Here is a 26177-nt window from a genome sequence, read left to right as displayed (position 1 = left end):
CCAGGGGCAAGAAGCCCTGTTTCTAACCAGAAGGGAGGGCTGGAACAGTTACTCACACTCATTTCCTGAGGCATCAGATGAAAAGCTATAGTGTGCAGAGGCCTCCATCTGAGTGATGATACCTCACAACCTCACACTACGAGGAAGAGCCTATGGGATTGCCCAGAGAATGGTGCATCATTTTTCCAAGCATTTCGGAATGCAGCTGTTCACAGGACTTCAGCGATGGAAGGGTACTCCCTGAGGGGAGGAGCTTCCCATTGAAACTGCCTTAGTAATGCCTGCATGGGTGCCTACTCCCTAGCTTAGAGAAACTGCAGAGGTTCCAGACAAGCATCTGTGTCTGTGTCGCTCATGAGCTGTCAAATCTTCAGCAAGGCTCCACCTCCCTGAGATCCTATTCCACACCTGAGACATGAGTACAGATACCCTGTGTGATGGTGCTGAGTTAAAAGATCAGAGACAAAGCACAGAACAGAGGAGGTCAATCAGTGCCCTTCCTTTCCTCACAAATGGCTCTCACAGTCTTGGGGTAAGATGTTCCCAGTCAGCTTTATGGAGATGGAAAACTAAGCTCCTGACAAGGAAGAAGACATATTTGAGAAAACGACAGCATGCTTCCTAAGTGTTCTGGGGCTTTGACTGGGGGGAAGCAGGACTGGCACCTGGAGACCCTCTCCACATCCCCTGGCTGCTTACATACAAAGGCTCTGTTAGTCAGGTGGCCTCAGGGCCCGCCCCCAAGTCTGGCTTCTTCTTGGACAGCATCTCGGAGCTTCATCTCAAGGGCTGACCACCACTAGCTGCTGTGTGACCTGGTTTCTTAAAATGAGAGTGTGGGACAGATAGCCCCGTAGTCCTTTCTGTTTTCTAATTTTCTGAACCTACAATATCACAAAAATAAACTGGAATGTCACTGATGTCTCATACTATCCCCAGTCCTCTTTTGGGTCACATGCTGGAAGTGTGGAGTGGGAGCCAGAAGCTTCAGAAAGTCCAGGGACAAGGGCAGAGGCCCAGGCCTCCATTATGCTAATTTAATGAACACTAATCTGCTGACAGCTGGGCCTTGAAGAAAGAGGCTTTTGTTGAAATTTCACATTTGGCAGGAAGTCACCTTCCCCCTCCCTCAGATTTTGAGTCAAAAGCTCTATCTGATTGCGGTCCTGCCTTTCACATCCAGTACTGCTGAGGCTTTCTTTTCACACTTCTCTGACCAACTCCCCAACTTATCCAGGAAGGAAATGTGCCCCAGATGTTGGTCAGTAAATGGAAGGTTTCCATCTGCCTTTATGAAAGAATATTAATAATTCAGACCCCCCAAGAAGACAGCTTCAGAGAGAAAAATGCAGTCAATTTCTCCCATCCATAAAGCGAAGGTTTCCCAGTGGCTGAAACCCCTCCCTTACGGAGGCAAGGAGCCTCACAGCATCAGGCATTCTCACAGCTGCAGGGAGATAACAGAACTCACTCCTTCATTCTCCAGCTCTTTAGGGAACATCTACTATTCACAGAGGGAGAAACTCAGAGACAGTCCTAGTGGCCTCTGGATGGCACAGGAGGCAGTGATCTAGTGCTGTGCTGGTGTCATCTGAATCCCAGCATTTTAAAAAGCCTTGCTTGGTGACATTTGCCAGCTTCCATGGCATGTCACTTTTACCACTATAGTGGATTTTAGGCTGCCAACAGTTTTATTTTGTTTTTGCTTTTGTTAACAATTTTTAGCCAGTTTGCAAAAATTCCTGGATGTTTGAAAATCCGTTCTGAAGGTTTTTAGACTAGAGGCAAGTTCTGACCCCTCATGGGGTAATCCTTCCCTAAAACCTCTCTCCCTCCAAGCAGAAGGCATCCCTCAGCATCTAAGAGGAATCCCAAAAGAGGGCTGGGGTTTTATGTGTGTTTTATTTCTTTCCATGTCAGAATTTTTCCAAATGTCCTGTGAGCACTTCTTATGTTATAATGAGAGCATATTTAAGAAAGTAAAATCATTTCAGTAAACTTACTGGAATGATTTGCCATAACTTCCTGTGTCATTCTGCTTTTCTTGGGGTGTGTGTGTGTGTGTGTGTGTGTGTGTGTGTAAGTTTCTTAAGAGCTCACCTTCCTTTGCAGAAGAGAGCATGGAAGCATTGTCCTGAATGCGACTCAGTCCTTCCTGGAGGATATAAGTTCATGCCCTTTGGAGTTCAATTTCACTAGCAATGGAGAAATGCAGACTGACAGATCTGGCCTGGCAAATCAAAGCCTCTTCTGGCCACCCAGTGACCTTGCCTCCAGATGATTTGAAAGACCTAGAAGCAACTGCTGTTTCTTTCCTGAGCCTTACAGAAAGGATTTCCATCCCCTTTCCCTAGAGAGGTGTTCTGTCCGCTCCTTCTCAAGGGGATTTCAGGGCTCTTACCTCAGCACTGGGACAGAAAGCACACACCAGGCACTTGGGAAAGGGTCATGGGGGCCGGTTCATTTCAGTTGAATTCCATGGCACTGTCTGCTTCTCTTGGGGCTGCTGACTGCAGAGCTCAGCTCAAGTAGCTTTACCCCTGCGTGCAGGGAGAACACAGTCAGGATGCGATCTGGGCAAGAAAGCACAGAGTCTATACAGGGACCCTTACTCCTCCCACCTTTGATCTTCCTAGCCCCGGTCACTCCCACCACTTTAGGGCCCTTTTCAGAACACAGCACTCCCCAGGAGGAGCCAGCCTCCTTCCCAGGGCCCTAACTGAGCTTCTGTACCCAAGCCCACCAATTTTTAACCAGTCTGAATCAAAGATTAAGCAAACCAAACTTTACCACTGCCAGTGAACCCTAATTGATACTCAATATTAGCGGTAAGAAAGGCAAGGTAAGACATCTTCAGATCCAGCCCTTGTGTTTAGGTAAGATTTCCAGCTCTGCTGACTTCATCAAACTTGCCCAGTCTCCCTGTAACCTGGAATATACTGTGTTTGCTGTTACAAATACACATGCAACTTCATTCGTTCAGGAAGCATTTCTAACTGAATCTGAATTTTCCATCCATACGTTAGTTGCCTAGAAGATAGCACTGGATTTGAAAGTAATGGTTTTACCTTCTGGCGAAGGAATTTATTGTTCCACTTACACATTTGGGGGTTTGTTTGCTTGTTTGTTTGAGACAGGGTCTCCCTGCAGTCCCAGCTGGCCTAGAATTCTCAATATACATTTTTATGAATATAATTTAAGAGTGGGGCAAAGTGGTGCATGCCCTTATTCCAAGCACTCAGGAGGCAGAGGTAGGTGGATCCCTGTGAGACTGAAGCCAGCTTGGTCTACATAGAGAGTTCCAGGCCAGCTGGGGCTACAAGAAGAACCTTAAAAAAAAAAAAAAAAAAAAAAATCAAACAAACAAATGATAATAATATAATTTAAATGAAAAGAAAAAGTTAATCATTCTTGCTCAACCCAAGATAACAGCATATCCTTTCTGTTTCTTGTTTTTGTCTATGCTATCCAGATCTTTTTTTATAAAGATGGGAAAAAACTAGGCATGGTTTAGTGTATGTCTTATCATCTTCTGCAGTGCATTTTAATGACTACAGGCTATGTAGCTGTCCCTGGGTCCCCTATGATCCACATGTAGTACCCTACATAGTTGTACTATAAATTCTACACAGCCCTCAATGGTAGGACATGTAAGACATCATCAATTACTTTTGTGATAATTACAAATAGTATTGAAAACCACATCTTTTAGGGAAATCTGTAACTCCTTAAGATACTCTCTGAGAAATGAAGTTCCTGGGTTAAAGAGTTTTAAATTGCCCAGGTTTTTGAAGAGCAGATGCATGCTATCTCTAGGACCATTGTGCAACTGACACCAGCCACAGAGAAATGTATACAGTGCTCCAGCTCGCTCTGTTCCTCACCCCCACCCCCGCACCATAACCACATTCACATCCTAGTGGAACTGAGTGGAACTAAGTGAGAGGTTCCAGGAGTCTGGCTTGTCCTTTCTCATGCTCACAACCAGCTCAGCCTCAGTCTAAGATCAGATCCTTGAAGGTACAATGAGCTCCCCAGCAACATTCACAGAGGGGTGCTTGAGTAAGGATGGGCAAGGTGAGGTAGGAAAGCCGTAAGGATAGAGAAGGAGTGATCAAACACACGGACAGTTATTCTGGTGAAAGAATGTCTTAGAGACAAAAAAAAGCAAAATTCAAAAGCGGGAGAGGCCAGAGATGGATGGGAACTCACAGAGAACTAAAGGCCACCTTGCCATTGGCAGAGGTCTCCAGAAGATTCAGAGCACAGCAGAACAGAGCAAGCAGCAAAGACAACAGGTGAGAAGGGGAAAAAAGGGTGCCAGAGGCCTTGGACACTTTGCTACCGTGTATAATTAATGTCAACAAAACACCAGAAGTCAGCCAGAAGCACTGTGGAGACAGGCGTGCAGCCAGGGAGGTGTGCTCTGATGCACACACAGACAGCTGGGAGCCAGCAGAGAGGCCGGCCTGCAGTGAAAGGGCCTTCCCTAGAACAGGAGCTCCCAGGCAGCTGCTCACCTGCCTCCTCACTGGGAAAACCCCGCACTCCGTCTTCTGTAAGCAGCTTGTTAGTCTGTTATCCTAGGCCAGACCTTCAGTAAGAGGGATGATTCACCAGGCATGCCAAGGAGGCATGGGGCTAACCCAGGCCTCGGTTTTCCCAGCTTGTAGAAGAGTTTAATTTAAATGAGTTCCAGCACTTAAGTGTAAGGAGCTGTGAGTGAGTCTAGACCCATGGGGCACATGGCTTTGCGGCTACCCTTTGGCTCCAGGTACCCATTGTGCCTGCTCAAAAACCTTTGCTTAAATTAAGTTTGTGCTGGATTTGACAAACATAGAGAACAGAAAGGACCATGCATGACTGCTAAAATGTAGCTGGATGCGTTTGTTAGTCTAAATCTTAAGACTTGTCTATTACATAGATTATACCAACGTCTCCTGCCACCCTGCTCCACAGTGTACACTCAGCAGGCCACAGGTCCCCTTGCATGCCCTCTTGTCCCCGAGTCATACCAAGCACATGCATGTGCTTCCTTGCAGTGATCTTGCTAGTCTCATTCAATCCACTCTCCCAGCTCAGTCTGTTACTCCCACCTGCCCTCCCTCAAATCCCACGTGAGTCTGACATCTGAATTTGGTCTCCCATTTTTCTCTGGGGCTCAGCAGCAGAGACTTTATTCAGGGCCTAGTGTCTGCTCGAGTCTTCCCACCTAACTGTACTGTCCCCCTCCTACCTGGTAGCTCTGGCAGCGACCCAGCCAGTCTCTCCTTTCCTCCACCCAGAAGCGTTCAGAAGACATGAAAGATGACTCTAAAAAGGGAGTGCCTCAGTAGTGCTGGCCTTCAGGAGTATTTCTTCCGGAGTACCAATGTGTGAGGTGCTGACCACAGACCAGAGCCAGGACTTCAAGAGCAACACCAAGAGGCAAGGAACCCCAGAAGTTCAACTAAATACGTACTTTGAACTTCATGGTCCAGGCCTGCAAAGTAGGACAAGAGTAACAAGCTCCACTTTGAGTCAGAGAATGGCATAGCTTGTCACAGGAATGAAGCACTGCTCAGGTCCCTGGTAGACATAAGTGGTCACCACCAGGCACACGGAGCCCTAGGGTAAAGGATAACCCTGTTAACCCTGGATCCATTATTCCGCATTATTTGGGATGTAGGCAATTGTTCTGATTACATTTGGATGTGAAAGTAAATTAGCTAAGAGCTTTTATAGATCCTTGCACATAAAACATTTCAAGATCTGGGTCTAAATTTGCTGAGCACTGCAGTCAGGTCAGAAGACACTACACTCATAATGCAATAAGAACTTCAGCTAAAATCAAGGGGCTTCCCAGATGGTTCCCAACCTCTCAACCCCTCCCAGGGAAGGTTCACCTGTGAGGCTCTGGCCCAGCATCAAGTACTGCTGTCTCAGACCAACTGTTAGCTACAGATATTCCCTTGTGGTTTTTATTTTATTTTATCGGCTTACCATGCCAAGCACTCTGTGTATAAAGTGACTTCTTTATTTTTCACAATCCTGTGAGGCAAGGAGTGTTTTCCTCATCGCAGATGAAATGACAAGAATTTTAGTAAGGAGCCAGGCACAGAGCTAGCGACAAAACTAAAATTCTACACACAAACCTGCTTCCCAGAGGCCTTTGCTCTTTCATGACTCACCAGCTAGAGCTGAAATTAAATATGAGTTGAACACTAAATTCAGGAGCGGTCTCTTATAGAAAAAGAAATAGTAAAGGAACTTCACTTCCAGAGAAGCAGAAAGATAAGCTCCTCAGTTACCACCATGTGGAAAACACCGGAAGGAAGATGTGCTCATCATGTGACTGTGGTGAATGTGGTCTCGACAGCAGTCGCTGTTCTGATTTCAGGCACTGCTCTAGATACTGAAAATATCGAGCCCCTTTTATTCAAAACAATGCATATCCATAACCGCTAATGTCCAGGGGTCCTGCCAGGCTGTAAAAGCAGCAGCAGGCCCTGCCCAGGCCTCTCTATCCTTAGTTTTTGCTGCCCAAATGTAATGACTTCCAACTGTCTCAGCTCCTTCTAAGTAGCCGCAGTCTCCATAAAGAACAGACTTCCGTGGCTCTTGTCTTCAGTGTTAGGTATTATTCATTTACTTCCTATTATGCAAAACATGTAGCTCTCTCCAACCTATATACTTCCCCTTTCCTCTTTCTCTTAATAAAGTCACACCATTTTTTATTAAGTCAACACCAGAACTTCACATTATGATGACTCGGAAATTACTGCTCACAGTAGAGCTATGTGGGCTGTTATGACTAATTCCTTTCATACACAACCCTTACCTGCCACTTCTAGACTCTTCTATTGTCTCTTGTTGGTAGGCCTAACTTTCTACACATCTACCACTAATTCAGCCTCAGTTTTCCAACAGAACTATAAAACTCAGCATAGTACAACCAAATACCGGGATGTAACCAGTAAGGCTCTTTGTTTATTTGCTTTTAGTTTCTTGAAGCTCTCCTTTCTAGAAACTCCTATCTTCCTACCCCAGCCCATACTTATTGGCTCCAGGGCTTAGCAGGAGATTCCACTTATTCTTTCTTGTTCACTCCTTAGTTTTGGAGGCATAGATGCATAGCTTCTCAGAAAGGCGACATGGGAGGTAAGACAACTGAGACTTCTCACAGTGGAGAACACAACTCCGCCACCCACACATCTGATTCATAATTTGTCTGGCTGAATTTCTCAGAAATCACATCCTTTTGAAATACTTTTATTATACTTATTTACTATACGTATATGTGAGAACGCTCATGTGCCACAGCTCAAGGGTGGAAGTCAGAGGACAACATGCAGGAGTTGGTTTTCTCCTTCCAAAAATTAGGATTCTGGGAATTGAACTCAGGTCCTGGGGCTTGGCAGCAAGCATTTTTATTGGCTGAGCCATCTCAACGGCCTTCCTCTGGAATTTTAAAGGCTTCATTGTATTCTACTTGTGATATTTCTGTCCTCACATATAAACCACTCAGGGTTTAGAGTTTGCCCTTCATGTCTTTATTCTCTATCCAGTTTCTTGTCTGTTGTTTGATTGGTATCTACTACTGAGCTGACTGCATCTCAACCTAGAAGCTCTCAGTTGGTATGTCCGAGTCTTTCCTTTTTTTTTTTCATTTGTTGTACTTTATTCCCAAATACTCTGGTAGCTTTCACAATCTAGAATCTATATTATTCAGGATTTGAGTTTTTAAAAAACATTTTATCTATTATTTTTACTTTATGTGTATGAGTGTATGCCTGTATGTAGTAAGTGCACCCGTGTTGTGCAATGCCCACAGAGGTTGGAAGAGGGTGTTGGATCCCCTGGAACTAGAGTTATGAGCAGTTGTTAGTTAGCTGCCATGCTGTTGCTGGAAACTGAACCCAGGTGCTCTGCAAGAGCAGCCAGTACTCTTAACCGTGGGGCCACCTCTTCAGCCCCAGGGTTTTATTTTCTTTTAAATACCAAATTCAGGAGAAATAGCATAAACAGTATAGCAATTCACTTTCAAGGAAGCCCAGGCTAGCCTTAAACTTGCTATGTACCCAAGGATGACCTTGAATTTCTAATCTTCATGCTCCGCCTTCTAAGTGCTGGGATTATAGGAGTGTGTCACTGTGCTCAATTTTATGCAGTGTTGAGAATAAAACCCAGGGCCTCCTGTATGCTAAGTAAACACTCTACCAACTGAGTTCTATCTCCAGCCCTTACAGTTTTTCTTGTTATTTCTATGATATCTATCTCTCAATATCTTTATTAGATATATCCTTCAATGTCTCTAATCTCTTATGCTGTGTGTCTTACTATTCAGAGACTGGACTTCTCACAATAATCCTTTCATGTTTCATTCTACTGCCTTATTTGTTTGACTTTCTGCAAGTTTTCTTCAACTTTCTAATCCAAACCCTGAAGCTGTTTACGTCTGCTATCATGCTTTTAATTTTCAGGAACTCGTTCTCATTCTTAGAGCTCCTATGTGTTGCGCACGTCTCTCATTAATGTACTCCTCTTACTTCTCTGAGTCTAGTGTTGTCGTTCTGAGGGCTGGTCGGTTGACTTCCTGTACTGAGCACAGCACCAGTGATCCACATCCCTGGCAGTTTTCTTCTGCTCTTATTGCCTCCATTTCCTTGAGGTTTGTTCTTGCTGTTGATGTCTGTTTTCTGTCTTTCATATCTCAAATTCTCTCATATATCTAATGTTCCTATGTGCCTTTGCTAGCCTTTTAAATTTAAAAGTGAGGTAGGTACTAAAGAAGCTACTAAGTTGGCAGGTCTTATCCCAGGGGGTCTGGGATCACTCCACATTTTATTCGCAGAATCCTAATAGCCACATGTATAGGCCTCTTGTCTTGGGCTATTTTCCTCTCATCTCCTGACTGCAAACAGAGCGTCACCCTGTCTAGCCAGTGTGGGTGGTTGAGCAGTCTCACTATGAACCTTGTGACTCCCACTCCTTCCCTCTAGAGTAGAACAGCACAGCATGTCTCACATGCCCTTCTCAGCTTGACCTTCTTGCCAGGTCTCAATCGGTTCTGAAAACAGTATTCTCCTGGAAAGATCTCTAAAGGAAACAGTCCTTATCAAAACATAGTTTTTTCCAGGCAAAGCTTTATATAGAACCTCAGTCGACACCGGGTTCCACCAAATGAGTTAAAAATGAAACCTGATTTTCACTAACATTTGCACTGATGTAGATAGTAAGTAGTATGTGTTTTCTGTACCTGTGTCACATTCATCAGGACATTTTTGCAGGGATTTTTGTCACTCCATGGGGGCTGTTTGCCTACAAGGTCTAGAAAACTGGGGCAGCTTAAGATTGAGTGCTGGGGGAAATAGGCTGACAGAGACCAAACAATGGTGCAGGCACTGGAGCGGTCTCAGTCAGGGATCTATGCTAGCAAGCTGTGTTCTTTTGAGAAAGTTACTCTCTGAGCCTCAGTTTTCTCATCTATAAGTTGAGGGCTATTCTAGCCCATTTCAAAGTATTGCTGTGACAATCTAATCAAATTCAACCAACAAGTGTATGTTGTGCTATTAATTTGGAGTCACTGCTCTGGATCCTAGGGCAATAGCTATGAACATAAAGATGAACTCCTTCCTTGACCTCACGGAAACAGCTCCCTAAGAGGAAAAGACAGACTAAGTCAGTCAGGTGGCCTCATATGCTACTGAAGAACAGCGTGGCCAGCTAAAAGGGAGAGAGCCAGGCGTGAGGGTGGAAGGGCAGAGCATTCCTTTGTGTAAGATGGCTGAATGGGTTGACTGCCTTTGGGTCTTAGACACAGTATTCCTCCCCACCCGGCCCCTGCACCCAGATGCTGATCAAGGCCTAAGCATGCTTTCTCTGGCACTTTGGACGTTCTCGCTCCTTCTCTAAAGCTCTCCTCCCTGCTGTGGGCTGCTTGGCTGCCTCATGGCTGGCCTCCATGCTTGTGTAACTCAAATGACATGGCTCTCTATCCCCTTTGTATGGGCAGCTGCACAGATTTACAACTTGTTTGCCCTGGGATTTTTCTTTTAAACACTGATAAAATTGTCCTTGAGCTTCAAAAAGGAAGATTGAACAATGGATCTTTCAGTCAAGGTGACATTTAAATAGATGCCAAAAGGAAGCGCAAACCATAGGACTATAAGAAGAAAAGGAACTGGAAAGAACAGCAAACACAGACACCTTGGAGCAGTAACGCACCTGTGCTGGCAGTGTAGGCCTCGTTTCACACACAGGGAGAGGCAAAGATTAAGACATCAACTTTGCGAGGCCAAATTCCAGGTCATGGAGGCCCTTCTAAGAGCCCGAGTGAACTGGAAAACAAATACGTTACTGCATCTTTTGAAATGATCACTGGTTGCTTTGCGAAAGGCAGGACTACGAACAGGAGGCCTAGGCATGGAGCTATCTTGAAAATTACAAACAGAGATTGGCCCGTCTTGAGCCAGCAGGAATTTGGTGAATCAAATAATCATTCAGTCTCTTTATTTGCTATGAAAGCACAGCTGGTATGGTTTACACTCATGAAGGATCCTGCAGTCATAAACTCTTAACAATTGGAAAAGTGCAGCTGACATCTACTGGAGTAAGGTGGCTGCTTCAGAGAGGGGCAGCAGCTCAGCTCAGATTTGTCACACTTGAAAAAGCTGCTAGACATCTAAGGAAACCTGTTTAGTAGATGGTCAAACATATGAGCACAGCGTTCGGGCGAAAGTCTACGGTGGAGCCGCAGTGAGGCTGGTCAGCAAATGTAAAGAATGGGATCAACAGGGGCTGAGAGACAGGAAAGAGCTCACATCCAAAGTCCACTGCAAAGTGATCAAGTGACAACGAGTCGACCAAAGAAAGTGAGGAAGAAAGATGGCTGGAGAAGAGACCGAAAGCGAGTGCTCCCAAAGCCAAGCACAGACACCATTTCAAGCAGGGTGGTTCAATCAGTAGTTAGACCAACTCCTGAGGAGAAATCAAGACGAGGATGGAGATGTGACCATTGGATTTGGCCATAGATTGCTGAGCCTGACTGGAAGAGGTTTGGGGAGCCCTGGGACAAAAAACTGGCCAGACCAGGTTTAAATGGGAGCGAGAGAACAGGAACTGCAGGAAACCACTGCAGTTGTTTCCAGGAGCAGAAAATAGGCAATTACTAGAAGCCACGTGAAATCAGGGGAACCGTGCAGATATATGGAGGTGGGGTAGGTAAGAGACAGAGCCGTCGTTCCTAGATAGAGAAAAGACAGATTGAAAAAAGTAGAGTGTTACTGTAGAAAAGCAGTGGAAAGAGATGGAAGAACTGCTAAAGCCACAACGTTATTTAAGGCAGAACAAGATGCATTACAAATAAAGAGGAAGGTCATAAGTAGGAGCAGAAACAGCCATCCACAGTAACAGGCAGAAAGTAAAACATGTGCATAGATTTGGTGATAGACATAAGTTAGGGTCTTCATATTTGTGTCCTCCAATAGTCCTTATATTGACACCCTAACCTTCTGCACAGTGGTATCAGAAGCTGGAGCTCACAGGTCTTGAAAGCTCTACCATCCGGAATGGCATTAGTATCCGATAAAAGAGGCCCCAGAGAGCTAGCAGGCCTTCCACCATGCTCATGGGGAGCTAGGAAGTGATTCTGCCAGTGCTTTGATCTTGGGCTTTTCAATCTCTAGAGCTGTGAGCAGTTGACTTCTGTAATGCTGTTACCATGGCCTGAATTGGCTAAGAAAAAAGGTGTGAACATTTTCCCGTGCCTTCCTTTTCTCAGGCAAATGGCGAAACATGGTTATCAGCTGAGACTAGGAACAGCAGAGAGGAAGAACATGGTGTGAACCTTTTGACAAGAAGGAAAAAACTGGAAACACTCCTCTAGATGACAGAACAGCAGGGTGTCCTATCCATGGCTGCCGAAGGAGCCAACTGCAGAGCTTTAAGAAAAGAGAGATGCCCAGAGCCATCCCACAAAGACTGTGATTGCATTAGTTTGGGCAGCAGTACAGGAATGGCAGCCAGCAGTGAGAACACAGGACCAAGAGAGTGGCATTCTAGTGAGACCAGCAATGTGGGGGTGAGTCACCACCTCTAACATCACATTCCCATTTGGGAAGCAGAGAAGATATAAGAGATTTAGTCAGGACTGAACGAGAGACTGTGAAGTTCATACTGTGCCTGGACACGGTGGGAGTTCAGCACATCAAAGTTCCCACGTTTACTTTTTTCACCAGCTAAATGACACGTGCAACATCCTTGTAGCAAGTATGCTTCTGTTTTTATATCATTCAGCAATTCACCAAACTTGTGCCAATCATGGGGCTTTGAAGTCGTTCAAAGGTTACTAAGACCCCAAATGCCCATGGAGGTTTCATTAAGTGCTGTACATGAGGTCCCTGAACTTCCCAAGAACTGCAGAAGTCACTCTTCCCACCTTCCCTCTTTCCCAGTTTGATATCAACACTTGGGGGCCCACACTACCTGGATCCTGCTGTTACGAATCTCTATATTTGTAGTTCCTGTCTAGTGATTAATCCTACTCTCTTGAGGGGCCCCATTTCTGACCTGCACCCTGAGATTTGATCCTAGGTGCCCTTGGGAAACCTTTGTGATGACAGGTAGTACCACCACACCCTCTTAGAGTCAAGCCCCACTGGATCCCTGCTCATGTCCATCCACCTGCTGGAAAAGAACTATAGATTATCCTAACCCAAGCTGAGTGGGCTCAAATGCCAGCAGAAGTCAAAGTCCCACAGGTTTGCTTGCCAAGGGAGCCTCTACGGTGAGCTCCTGCCCTCCCAGTGAGTGGATCTAGGCCCAAATTCCAGCTGTGAGCCTCCTCCTATCTGGGCCTCCTGTTCTAATGTTCTCCCCATTCCTATTTTAACCTAAAAAAGCTCTCTTCGTTCTTCACAGCCTCTTTTTTTTTTTGGTGTGTGGGGCCTCACTTCTCTTCCTCTTGTCTCCTCAGCAACTTGGGCAGCTCTTCTGCACCCCTGCACATGGTCACCTCTCAAAGACCAACAGCTCCCCAGGGAGAGGCTGTTCCTCATCTGCCTTAATATTTGCAGAGTCTAGCCCATCGGGTGACCAAAAACTGAGAATAACCATTTAAAAGGGCTGTCATTTAAATTTTTTTAATTATACTCATGTTTTATTTTATGTATAGCAATGCAGTTTTCATATTGAATAATACTATACAATAATGATTTGATGTAGTTTTAAACCAAAGAAAAAAAATTCAGGTTACAACCTCCCACCCCCAAATTTTTATAAAAATCACTTTTTGTAAGTGGATCAATGAGATAAATGTATTGAGGGACTGGTCATGTCTAATTCCCACTGCACTAATGACCAATGGAATTAAAAAGAAGGCGAAACTTTCACATTCACTGTCTCAAAAGAACAACACATGTTGATTATTTGGGAATTTAAATATATTTCTTGCTACTTAAAAACAAAGAAGGTTGAATTCACATATCCACCATGAAAAAAAAACCCTCTGGCAGAGTTGAAACTAGAAAAACAAAATCAGCTTTCTGTCTCTCATGATTCATACCCGTTTGCCTGCACTCCATCATTCTTCACTACTATTATCCCTCTTGGCCACCTTCCTAAATCTTGGACTTTACCTCCACTTATTCTTTACCCACACTTATTATTTACATACATATATGCATACAGTATAGGCTAGGATCCACATATGAGGAAGAATGTGTTTTTTTCTTTCTGAATTTGGGTCACCTTAATATTATCCTTTCCGGGCCCATCCGTTTTTCTAAAAGTTTCACCTTTCTTTAGAGCTGGACAGACAACTAGGCTGGTTCCATTTCCTTGCCACTGTAAACAGAACCGGATGTTCAAACACATGGATGTGCAAATAAATATCTCTGTGGCGGGCTATGGAGTTCTTTGACTATACGCCCAGGAGCAGACTAGCTAAGTCGCATGGTAATTCTAGTTTTACTGTTTTAAAAAACTGCCAAAAATATTTGCATAATGAATATATTAATTTGCATTCCACCAGCAGTGAATAAGGGTTCCTCTTTCCTCACATCCTCTCCAACATCAGTTGTCAGATTTCTTGAAGACAACCATTCTGACTGGCATGAGGTAGTATCTCAAAGTAGTTTTAACTTGCATTTCCCTGATGACTAGGGACGTTGAACACTTTTTAACATAGTTATTGGAACTGGGCATGGCGGCACTGTATTAGTCACTTTTCTGTTGCTGTGATAGAAACACTGACCAAAGCAACTTATAGAAGGAAGAATTTATTTGAGCTTACAGTTCCAAGGGGCAAGAGTCCATCATGACAGGGAGGCAGAGGTGGCTGGAGGAGAAGTGGAGCTAAGCATCTTCAAGCAGTCACAGGAAGCAAGAGAGCAAATGTAGATCTGGCAAGGCTTAAGCGCTCTCTAAGCCCACCCCCAGTGACAGGCTTCCTCCAGGATAGCCATACCTTCTAAGACCTCCCAAAATAGTGCCACCAACTGAGGACAAAAACACTTGGAGCCTATGGGGCACATTCTCATTCAAACCACCACAGGCACACACCTTTAATCCTAGGCTTCAGGAGGCAGAAACAAGCAGATCTCTGTGAGTTTGAGTCCAGCCTGCTCTACATAGTAAGCTACAGACCAGACAAGGCCAAATTAAAAAAAAAAAAAAAAAAAAAGTATTGACCATTTGTGTTTCTTCGGAGAACTACCTGTTAATTTCATTAGCTCGTTCACTTTTGTTTTTTTATATTTTATTTGTTGTTTTTATTTTATGTGTATGAGTGTAGTGCCTGCATGTGTGTAAATGCACCTGTGTTGTGCAATGCCTGTGGAGTTCAGAAGAAGGCGTCGAATCTCCTGAAACTGGAGTTACAGACAACTGCTAGTCGATATATGGGTGCTAGGAATCGAACCTGGGCCCTCTGCAAGAGCAGTCAGTGCTCTTAACCGCTGAGCCATCTCTCCAGCCCCACATCAGCCCATTTGTTAATCAGCAGCTTTGTTTCCTTGGTGTTTAATTTTTGTAGTTCTTTGTAAATTCTAAACATTGAGCAGTCATATTTAAAATAGCCATTTGTTGACCAAAGTCAAGTGCCCAGCTCTAGTTCAAGTAAGTCCACCAATGCTACGATGTAGGGATGATTAACATAGATTAAGATGAGAAACACGAGGATCTGAAAAGCTAAGTCCTCAAGTTTTGTGGACAAGCGGCACAGCACCTTTGACTGAAAAGAGCGTGATTCTTTTTTTACAAACGCTGAGGGCTTCCTGAGGAGAGCCTTCCTGAGGGCTTCCTGGCAAATGGTAACTGAATGGCAGGGGCCTGCGCCCACCACGCCTTGTGAGTCACCAAGACTGGCTGGGGAGGCAAGGGCATGACTCTTGAAGTGCAGAAAAGCACGGCCCTGAGAGAAGGGGGTGGGGTCATCTCTTTCTCGTTCTTTTTCCTCCTCCTCCGAAGCTGCAGCCAGGAATAAGATGTTCTTTGTGAAGACAAAAAAAGAGAAGCTACCACATGCCCTCTGGCAGAAGTCTCTTCCCAGGATTGACTCTCCACACTGTCATTAACCTCCAGCTCAGGCCCTGTGCCAGCAGCCTCCAGCACACAGCACACAACTGACAAAGGCAGTGCCTGCAGGCCACAAAGGAATGAGGAGTCAGCCTGGCTGAGTTGCCTGGATGCCTTCCTTCCTTTTCACCTGGGGCAAACTCTTATGTCCTTGGTTCCCAAGAGCTCAGACAAGGGCAAGGCTCAAGCCTGGCTCTGCACCAGAGTTCACATCGATTGCCATTCCAGAGATGCTCCCTCTTCCACCTTCAGCTTGACCCTCCCGAGGCCAGAATCTGGCCTTTCATGGGCTCAGCAGCGCTCCAAGGTCCTGCTTGTCATGAGGCTGTGACAGCTCCCCCTACCAGCTCTCTCCTCATCTTACCTGCAGATCTACTGCTCATGCCACTGGTGGTTAAGTGTGGCCTATGAGCATCAGGAAAGCTGGCTCGTGCCATGAGATGTCCTGTACTAGACCTGGGGCTGTGCAGAATACCTATGGTTCAGGAAGCCACAATCTAACACACCTAAGTTCATTTGACATAGTATGGTGCAAGAGATGAAAAGGACTTCTCTTTTCTCTATGGGACCTTAGCTAAAGCTAAGCCTGTCTGCTGTTGAGTCTATGCCAAAAGCCTGATCTCTAAAGTGAGAGACCAGTGGATATGGAAAGATGGACCCTACAGTATGGAGTATACTGAGCCTTTACAGCAGCATAGCCACACCTATACACCTGCTTCTACATGAAGGCTTTTGGACCTCTGGAACCTGAGAGACCCCATGCCAGACCTAGAACAATCCTGGTCCTTCCTAGAGTACAGGTATGGTACTCCAGGCCACCTTGACTCAGTGTTGAGATCTGGATGCCCTTCCACCCTGACATAGTTTGTCAGAAGCCCGGCTTCTCTGAAGCTAGGGCCTGGCTCTGTCCTCATGGGCACTTCTGCAGAATGAAGGCTGCCATCACAGTACCTGCCAACCCCATCTTGCCTATTTCCAGACTGGCCTTTCCCAAACGTGGCAGGGACCTGTTGGCCTGACAGTCTTCACATTCCTCTCTGTAGCATGGCACGTCTGGACACCCTCCTCCACCCTCGTTAGGCTGTTGACAGCCATCCAGACCAACTCCCTAGCCTGAGCACACCCCAGAGAGGCTGGCAGAACAGGCCATGGCAGCACCAACACCTGCCCAGCCCTCTCAGCCACCTCCCACTGAAGCCAAGGGCTGCATATCTAAGCCAGGGTGGCACACTGTTGACCAAGTCGTTTGTTTCAGCACTTCAGGGGCCACGTCTGTAGCTGTGAGCATTCTTTCAGACACCTGTGGATGCCTTAACAGTTGTCAGCTTTTACAAAACCAAAGGGCGTGTCCACAATAACAAATCTTTCTCTTCTATCCTTGCTTATCCTGTGACATCTGTGACCTAACTTGAAGATAAAACTCCTTTGAGGGGCTGGAGAGATAGCCTACTGGTTAGGAGAACTGGCTGCTCTTGCAGAGGACTTGGGTTCAGTTACCCACGTGGTAGCTAACAACCATCCTTAACTCCAGTTCCAGGGGAATCTGATGCCCTCTTCTGACCTCCAGGAACATTGTGCAGCACAAGTGCACTTACATACAAGCAGTACATTCACACATAAAATTAAAATAAATATTTTTAAAACTCCTCTGAGGCTACACAGTGGCCCAATCATTATCCTTTTTTATGAACAAGGAAATTGGGATTATGATTAGGTGGCCTGGGGCCACACAGGTGCTTAAATGCCAGAGTCTGGACAATAGACTGTTATAGGATCTGAAATTTTACCTACAACATTTACATCAAAGTATACTTTATTTTATATTTTTTTCTGATAAACATAAAATATTTGCCTATAAAATATGGTGTATAATGCCAAGTATGGTGGTACACACCTTTAATCGTAGCACTCGGGAGGCAGAAGCAGGAAGAGCTCTGCAAGTTCAAGGCCAGCCTGGTACATAGCAAGCTGGGGCTGCAGGGAGACCCTGTTTCAGAAAGACTAAAAAAAAATGTATATATTTATTGATAAAGTATTTCTTTTAACTACATTTTTAAATTTTTTAATTATTTTATATGTATACATATATTGCCTGCATGTATGTAAGTGCACCTGTGCCGTGCACCTGTGTCATGCAATGCCTGAAGAGGACAGAAGAGGGCATCGGATCCCCTGGAACTGGAGTTAGGGGCAGTTGTTAGCTGCCATGTGAGTGCTAGGATTCAAACCAGGGTCTTCTGCAAGAGCAGCCAGTGTTCTTAACTGAGCCATCTCTCCAGCCCCTTTTAAATGTCTCTTTATATTTTTGTTTCACTAAGGTAAATAATTTAGATCTCTCTATGCTCCACAAATCATAGCACAGCAGAAAATCTACAGGCTCTGGAGTGCAGGAAGCTCATGGGGTTCGAATCACAGTTTCACCCTGTGTGATTTTAGGCAAATCACTTTGAATTTTAGTTTCTTCACCTACCTAAGAAGGACAGCATGGCCGTTCTGTAGGGCTGCTGGGTTTAGGGCTGTTGGGTTAGAGCTATCTGCATGACTCCTGGAGTGCTGAAGCACTGACTTAACAGTGACTACTCCCTTGTTCCCCAGTCACGTTACTCACAATGACCCAGGTAGGCTGAGTATTTTCACTCCTCCACACTTACACTGTTGCTGTCCCCTAGGCCAGGAATGTCCTTTCTCCAAATCTTAGCCTCTCAGAACTCTTTTCCATCAACCAGGCCAAGTTCTCTCCTCTGTGAAGCCTTCCCCACCAAATCCTGGGCCCCAGCACCCAACTGTTGGTTGATTTATGATGTACTTTGTTTTGTCTAGAGGTTAGTATTTACATAATTGACTCCCAAACACTCTTGTTCACCTATTTGTTCTCCTAACCTACTCTCCAATCTCAGAACGCTAGCATTTATTTGTGCCTTTTTAGAAGCACCTCAGTAGGTTTCTCTGTTTTGTTTTTATTTTTGAGACAGGGACTGGTCTGGAATTCACTTGATTTTCCTCTTGCTACCAGAAAGCATCTCCAATCCTAAGAGATCACACAATGCCCAGCTGGAGATCTTCTGGACATCTTGGTAGTCAGGTGTGGCATGTGACCATGTTTTGGACATGCTCCAGGAATTCTGACTATTGGAGGGGAATGGGATATAGAGGGGGAATGCTTGATGTGTCTTATATACATACATGAAAATGGCCTTATGTAACCTCCGATGATAAAATTTTTTAATTAAATTAAAAGGGGCTGGAGAAATGGCTCAGCGATTAAGCACACTGGCTGCTCTTGCAGAAGACCCGGGGTTCAATTCCCAGCACCCACATGGCTGTTAACAACCATCAGTAACTCCAGTTCCAAGGGATCCAACTCTCCCTCTCCAAGGGCATTGCATGACATGGGTGTATCCACCTACATGCAGGCATTACACTCATACACGTAATTTAAAATGATAAATGAAATATTTTGTAATTAAATTATAAAACAAAAAGAATCCCTCTATTGTCATTCTAGAGTGTCACCTTTGTACAGACTTTAGATATAGGATGTACCTTTACATTTTTCTCAGCATACGCTGTGATTTTCCTCAAGCCACCCTTCTCTGCCACCACCTTGGGGTTTTTTTGTTTTGTTTTTGTTTTATTTTTGTTTTTGTTTTTTCGGTCTTTTTGAGACAGGGTCCCCTATGTGGACCAGGCTGGCCTTGAACTCAGAGATCCGCCTGCCTCTGCCTCCCGAGAGCACCTTGGTTTTTAATGGCTCAGTTCCCTTACTAAGATGTGTCTGTGTTTGGGGGATTGAACCCAGAGCCTTGCACATCCTAGGAAAGATTTAGTTGCTAGAGCTCATCTGTTAAATTTTTCAGCAAGAATGTTTTGTGTTCTCCTCAACTATTTTTCTCAGCTCTATAATTGCCCATTTAATTTCATCATCTTGTCTTTGTGTTCTCAGTTTATTAGTTTTCAATAAACTTTACTCTGAACATACCCCAAACCAGCTCCAAACCAAGAAATGATCTTGGGACATAAAGAGTCAAAAGACATCCCATTCATCAGGAGGTGAGACAGAAGAGTTTGGGGCACGTGTGATGCCCTCATCCTACTCCCCTTAAAGAGCAGCTCAAGGTCTTCTTGCCCCTGCCCCTCCAGCCTGTGCCACGATTCCTATCCTAGAGGTATCACAGGGAATGCTCAGGCTCAAAATAATCCTCTTCCTTTTTGTCAAACATAAAGGTTTTATTTGAAGATTTCTGATCTACTGGTAGGATGATTACAAGGGAGAATAAAAACTGGAAGCAAGCCTCAGAAGAGGTCATCAGCATCAGGACCGGCAGTCCCAAAGTAAGAAAATGTTGGCTAACACCAAGAGTCAGAAAGGGAGAATTGGCAAGGTGTGCTCCCTTTGAAAGATTAAAAGAGGAGGAACAGCATCTACACCAGCAAGCCAAACCTTCCCAGCCTGTCCCTGCAGGTCCTGGAGTGAAAGCCAAAAGCCTGGGCTCCAGAGGCAGGAGGCCTCTGCTCAAGTCCGAGTACTTCAGCTCACTGAGTGATTTGCCTTTGGAACACATCACCAAACAGCCTTCAGCTTCTGTTTCCTCATCTGTGAAATCGTGATACCGGAAGTATATGCCAACAGGTAAGAGGAGGGAAAAACTGTATTAGACAATACATGCAATCATTCCAGCTTCTCTCCCACCACTTCTGCCTCACACGCTCCTCCCAGAATGAACCTGCTAGTGTTTCCACAGCACATGCAAAAAGTTGATCTTCATGATTGAACCTCTGCTACTGCAGCCCTTTCTCCCCCAAACATACTTTTGCCAAAACATAACAGTTGCTAACACCTGGCAGAGGTAGTGCCTCTTAAGTGGGCTTTTCCAAACTCAATGTACCTCTCCCCAGCCTGTGCATGCTCAAATCATAAGTATCAGATTAGGTTATAATCAATACGTGATGTGGACCTCCAACCAAGTTCTGGAAGGAAGCCACTAGCTTCCAAGGCCCTGTTGGTTACCCTGAGTGTGTGTGTGTGTGTGTGTGTGTGTGTGTGTGTGTGTGTCCACTGAGGCACTCAATAAATAGTTAATGAACAAATTATTGTTGAATATATTTTGCAAAAGAAGAAATTGTTTAAGCTGCACAGCTGTGAGATAAGCCCTTAACAAGTTGATACTGAGCTCCCTTTAGAAGTCAAGACAGTGAAGGTAGCCAAGCAGTGTAGCCACCAATCCAAGGCCATTTCACTGCTGGGTATATTAGTCTTGGTCATAACTAGATAATGATCATAACTAGATATCACAGCTTTAAAGAACAGGGGTAAGAGTGCGGGAAAGCACTGCACAAATCACTCTACCACAAAGGGAAATGGGCAGAAACATGCTGGGTACAAAAGTCATGCTACCTACACATGGCTGTAAATTCTTTCTTGTCTTAGGGGAATGGTGGAAAGCTCCCTTGAGCCCTGTAAGGAGAAACTGTTCAACTAAACCCCACAAACAACAAAACTAAGCATTTCTCAGACCCAAAGGAATGGGAAATACTGGCAATACACAGCCCCATAGCAGAACAAAAAGAGACTCTTTGCCCTCTCTGAGGCCATGTCTCAAAAATGGAGCTACCGATGCCAAGATGCCAGTCTTGCTGTGAGGACTGGATAAGAGAAACACGCATAGTTGCCTTATCAGAACCAAGCACACAGCCAAAGCCCAGAAAATGGAGACCCTTGCCAAGTTTCCTTTATCAAAACTCAACCAAGAGTTAAAGAAAGAAAGGAGCATGGTAGGTGACCTCAGTTCGAGCCTAGAGGATGGTCAAGAGATTACAAAGGGCAGAGTGTTCCAAAGTTTAAAGCTGAATGAGGGGCTGGGGATACAGGTTAGAAGAGAGAGTGCTTGCCTCACATGCATGAAATTCAAGTTTGAGCCCCAGCACTACAAAGGAAAAAGAGGTCGAATACTGTCTGAGCACTGTGCTGTAGAAAACCACCAACCAGGAGACAGAAGCAGATTTAGAAAGCCTGTAAATGGAAAAAAATTTACAGTCATCCTCCTGGGACATGTAGTTCTCTTCCAGTTGCCAGATTTCCTGGTCACCTAAAGTGTATGTGATATATTTATTCCTGTGGAAATAATTTATGAGTGTGAGGTCAGGCCGGGCTGAAATCAAGGACAGAACAGGGAAGAAACAATGGTCTTTTTTGAAGTTCGCGGAGCAGGTGCAAACTGGTCAGCATCACCGTGCCCCTCTGCTCCCACCCCCTCGTCCTAGTCAGCATCTTCTGCTTCTTGCTCCTGTCACAGAGTCCCTAGCTGGAAAAGTCAACTCTCTTGCAACGGAGAAACCCTTTGCTCCTTTGCTCGGGCATCCCCCTAACAAGGAGTACTCTGTCTTGGGATATCCGTGTTCCAGTTGTGCAGTTCTGTTTTCTTCACCAATCTCCCCACCCCACCCAACAGGTCCATTCCACAGCAGCCAGTCAGTGTGACTGTACATGAAAAAGATGCCTCTTATTTTCATCTCTTACAGGATAGAAATATGGAAATTCCAGTTTCCATATTTATTCCATCTCCGGTGTGCTGTCATAAGCCCCCATCTTCAGATAGCCCATCTCTTTGGTAACACAGGGAAGGGTAGCCTTCCAGATGGTCTGAAAGCCAGACCAGGTGGAGTGTTCCCTCCTCCTGAGCCTGAAGACACCACTTTCCTTAACTTCTCTGTCTCCCCCTTCCTATCACTTAAGTGCCAGTTCTGCCTCAAGATCCCCAACTCTGATCCCCTGAGAATAAAAACGAACTTGGCTCCAGAAAGAGGAAAGAAGGTGATGACGCGTCTCAGTTTTTGTACTCCCAGCTGAGGGTACGCAGGCAGATCAGGCTAGTTCAAAAAATAGTCTTTCATCCAAACACAGTCTCTTGGTAGCTTCCTGGGAAGCCTTTGGTACAACTTTACAGGTCTGGTTGTCAGTCTCCCTAACTCATACTCTTACCACCCTTCCCAGAGCTTGATGTACTGGCTTTATTTAACCCACTGACATTTACAATCAACTTCCCATATACTCAAGGTGTTAAGGTTCAGATAGCCCTGCCTCCTCACCAACAGGATCCCAAGGATTTCTCAGCATAGGGTGAGGAGGGAACCTAGCTGATAAGCACCCTGGTCTTGGAAGTCAGGGGAAGCAGACTTTTCTCCACTGTTTGGCCAACACAGCAGGCTTCTCCTTTGATCTCTAAAGAGGACAGGTTTTAACAGTCCTGCTCTCCCACTCCCCCCACCCAACTTTAAAAAAATACACCTTCCCGCCTTCTGCAGGAAGCAGAAGCCTCCCTTTTTAAAAGACCCCAGCTCAAGTACCAGGCAGACATTTTCCCTGCCTGGAAGGGAATCTGTCCCATGTGTTCCTTTGCTAATAAACCCTATTTTGATGTAGTTTTATCTGTGTCCTTGTGCTTCCTCCCGATCAATCCTATTCATCATACGGCTACTTTTTTATCTATCACAAGGTCTAAATACTTGGAAATATATTTTTATGAAAACAGATAAATGTCCAACAGAAGACTGGTTAAATAAATAAATTCAAAACATAGACTGTAATGCAGACATGAAAAAGTTATACATGGATATGAAAAGACTCCCAATTCCTATATTAAAGTGGAAAAGACCAATTTGCAGAGTGGCAGAAGGACCTTCCTCCAGCTACAAACAGGAATCACTTCAGAGAAGTGGAAGGGTTGAGGACATGACTTAGTGTAGACCGGTTACCTGGGATGTATGAGCACTGGGTCTGATCTCCAGGGCTGCAAGAAAATAGAGCTGGAATGTGGGAGGAGCAGCATAAGGTGAGGAGGTTAATTTTTTATTGTCTGAATATTCTAAAATAATGTCCTTTGTCATTTTTGTGAGAAATCCTCTCAAAATTACATATATCTTTCATTTGATGATTTCGGAGCCGGGAGGAGCAGGAAAGGCCCAACCGTTGAGCTCCTGGAGTTATGTCTAGGGTGTCGTGCCTCTTGCCCAAGGCTATACAACTAGTTTGTGATAGCCAGAGACCACAAATCACAGGGTAGGCCTAGGAATAATGGGAGTTCTGGTGAATTGAAGCTTTGATTTGATTACTAAATCAGATCCGAGATCTCCCGACTTGGGTATAACAGGTAGAAGAAACCAAAATTCATCAAAGTCAAAAATAGACAAGGGAACCCATCACTTTTCCTAATAGAAAGGGGCTTTAGAGGGCTTGTTACTCAGGGAATGAATGGCAGGACAAGGGCTTTCTCTGCCCCCCCTCCCACCAGCTCTGATGCATAAAGCAATTAACAGGGGCTGAGAGAGAAAGGAAATAGGAGTGAGATTATAGGCCCAGAGGCTGTGTAGTTTAGGTGTGCAGCTGAACAACCACCAAAGCTCAGGCATGGGCTGTTAGCAACACCCCCAGAGTGCATGCTAGTACGAATAGGCCCTCGGTCTGAGACCCCCATTCCATATGGAAACAGTGACTCTCAGTGAAGAAGCCTAGGCTCAATTGTGATTTAGGTCCAACTAATACTGGCCATGTGGATTACCTCAGTCAGTAGTTAGCAACTTTTTATAAATGTGCTATGACAAACCCAAGTCATTTGCCAAAGCAGACAACTGGTAAAGGTGGTCCCTTTACTGGTCAAAAGCAGGTCTCCTGACTAAATTCAGGGTTCTTTCCAGGGTCCCTTTGGGACACAGCAGGGCCTCCACACTTGAGCAGTAAAGTTTACAAAGTTACCAGAATAGCTGTGCCTTCCCTCCTCTCGCACTGCTCTCAAGCTTTCCGTTTCCTATCAGCCACAGCAGAGAGGGCCCCAAGCCAACACAGCTCAGTGCCTCAAATATGCATCGTGGGCTGAGTAAAATATGCTGGGCTAGGCTGATAAGATGTCTGGGACATGCTTCAGAATAATATGGGGTTGAGGGCAGAGTTGTAGATCAGCCATGAGTTCTGATAAGAGTTGAAGTGAGGGGGCAGGAGGGATGTTTCAATGGGTAAGAGCACTGGCTGCTCTTGCAGAGGACCTGGATTTGGTTCCCAGCACCCACAAACCAACTAACAGCTATTCCTAACTGCAGTTCCAGCAGATCAGTCACCCTCTCCTGGCTTCTGTGGGCATTGCATACATGTGGTGCACCTATATACATACAAGCAAAACACTCATAAACATAAAATTTTTAAATTGTAAAAATAATTTTTTAAGTGAGGTGATGTGAAATGGGGCTCTTTGCACATTATTTGTGTAGGTTTGAATTTTTCACAATAAAAAAACTACACTGCATCATACAATTAATCATTTCTCTCTTGATTTGCCATTTGGTCTACAGGAAGTACCTATGTTAATGAACTTTCTACTTCCCACAGGACCAAAAAGCCACAAGAAGATCTGCTTTCATGGTAAGAAAAAAACATCAAGCCCAAATTTCTAAAGATTGTGAAAAACCTAATTATAACAATAAAGCTAGCATTTACTAAGGGCTTAACCTAGCACTGTACTGGATCTTTTTACCTATTTTGTCATCTGATCCCTTACGACTGCCCTATGGGATATGGCCTGCTAGCCTCCTTTTACAGAGGGCGAAACTGAAGCTTTGTACACTTAAGTAGCTTGTCCACGCCTCCATAGTTAGTAAATGGCAAGCAAGAAATCAAATTCTGAATTACTTATGCCCTAAATCTCTAAAACTCTTCTACTTGAAGACTTTATGTGTAGTTAGACTAAAGCTATAAAATGTCTTAAATGGTCACGCCCTATTCAAACCTAATAATTCCAACTTTAAGGTTCCATCCCATGGAAATTAAGGAAAATGAATAAAGATTGATTTGCAAGCATCTAAGTCACAATGTCAGTTACAACAGGGAAAAATTATGAATGGCTGGACTATGCAAGAGTGGCCCCTCAAGCTTTCCACACTTCTCCAGGCACAGCAGGTTGTCTTCTCTATGATCACATAACATCTCGTACCAGTCTCTTGTCATCCAGGTCTCCTCCTTTGCACTGTGAGCTTCCTAGTCATATCTGGTTTAGAGTGACCACTCCAATATGTGGCAAATGAATAAATGACCCTAGTTCATTGAGCATTTACAGAAATTCTACAGTTAAGGTTTTGGCAGTTGCAAGGACAAGCTTAAGGACACACACAGGACTTTTCTCTGTACTGTACTGCAAGTAGACCTCGAGATTTCTAAAAGAAAACCTATGGTTGACATTTGAAGGCTTGAGGGAGGGGTGGGAAAGGCAGAGGGAGGTGGAGGCTCCGTCCTTGACAAGTCCTCACTGAAACAAATACTGAAGAGATCTCAGCCCATGGGACAGGACTTTGAAGGTGCTAGCATCTGATGTGGGTGATGAGTCAAGCTGTGTAGCTTTTGTGCAGACATAAACTATGAAATGCATGTGAGGCTAAGCACGAATGCAAGAGCCATAACTATACATGCAATATGCTCTCAACTAATTCAAGAAAATAAATTCATCCAAAAAATTTTTTAAGAAATACAGAAAAGCCAGGTGTGGTGGTGGCACACGCCTTTAATCCCAGCACTCGGGAGGCAGAGGCAGGCAGATCTCTGTGAGTTCAAGGCCAGCCTGGTCTACATAGTGAGCTCCAGG

The 26177-nt window shown here is 44.8% G+C and overlaps 1 protein-coding gene across 6 annotated transcripts in view; it reads right to left on the bottom strand.

Moving 5' to 3' along the window:
- St6gal1 (ST6 beta-galactoside alpha-2,6-sialyltransferase 1) overlaps nt 1-26177 on the bottom strand; it is a 137804-nt gene that overhangs the window by 107961 nt on the left and 3666 nt on the right. For 5 of the 6 annotated variants that reach the window (XM_029556411.1, XM_029556429.1, XM_017803496.2 and 2 more), the window contains exon 2: nt 2402-2540. The exons of the other annotated variant lie outside the window; for it this stretch is intronic. The gene's annotated coding sequence lies outside the window, so the exon portion shown is untranslated. The remainder of the gene's footprint in view (nt 1-2401; nt 2541-26177) is intronic. 6 annotated transcript variants of the gene reach the window in all.

This window comes from Nannospalax galili, unplaced genomic scaffold (genome assembly GCF_000622305.1).
Source record: "Nannospalax galili isolate Female #2095 unplaced genomic scaffold, S.galili_v1.0 scaffold591, whole genome shotgun sequence".
In the NCBI taxonomy this organism is placed as follows: Eukaryota; Metazoa; Chordata; class Mammalia; order Rodentia; family Spalacidae; genus Nannospalax; species Nannospalax galili.
Note: the sequence above shows the minus strand (reverse complement) of the source record. Positions and strands in the feature narration are given on the sequence as shown.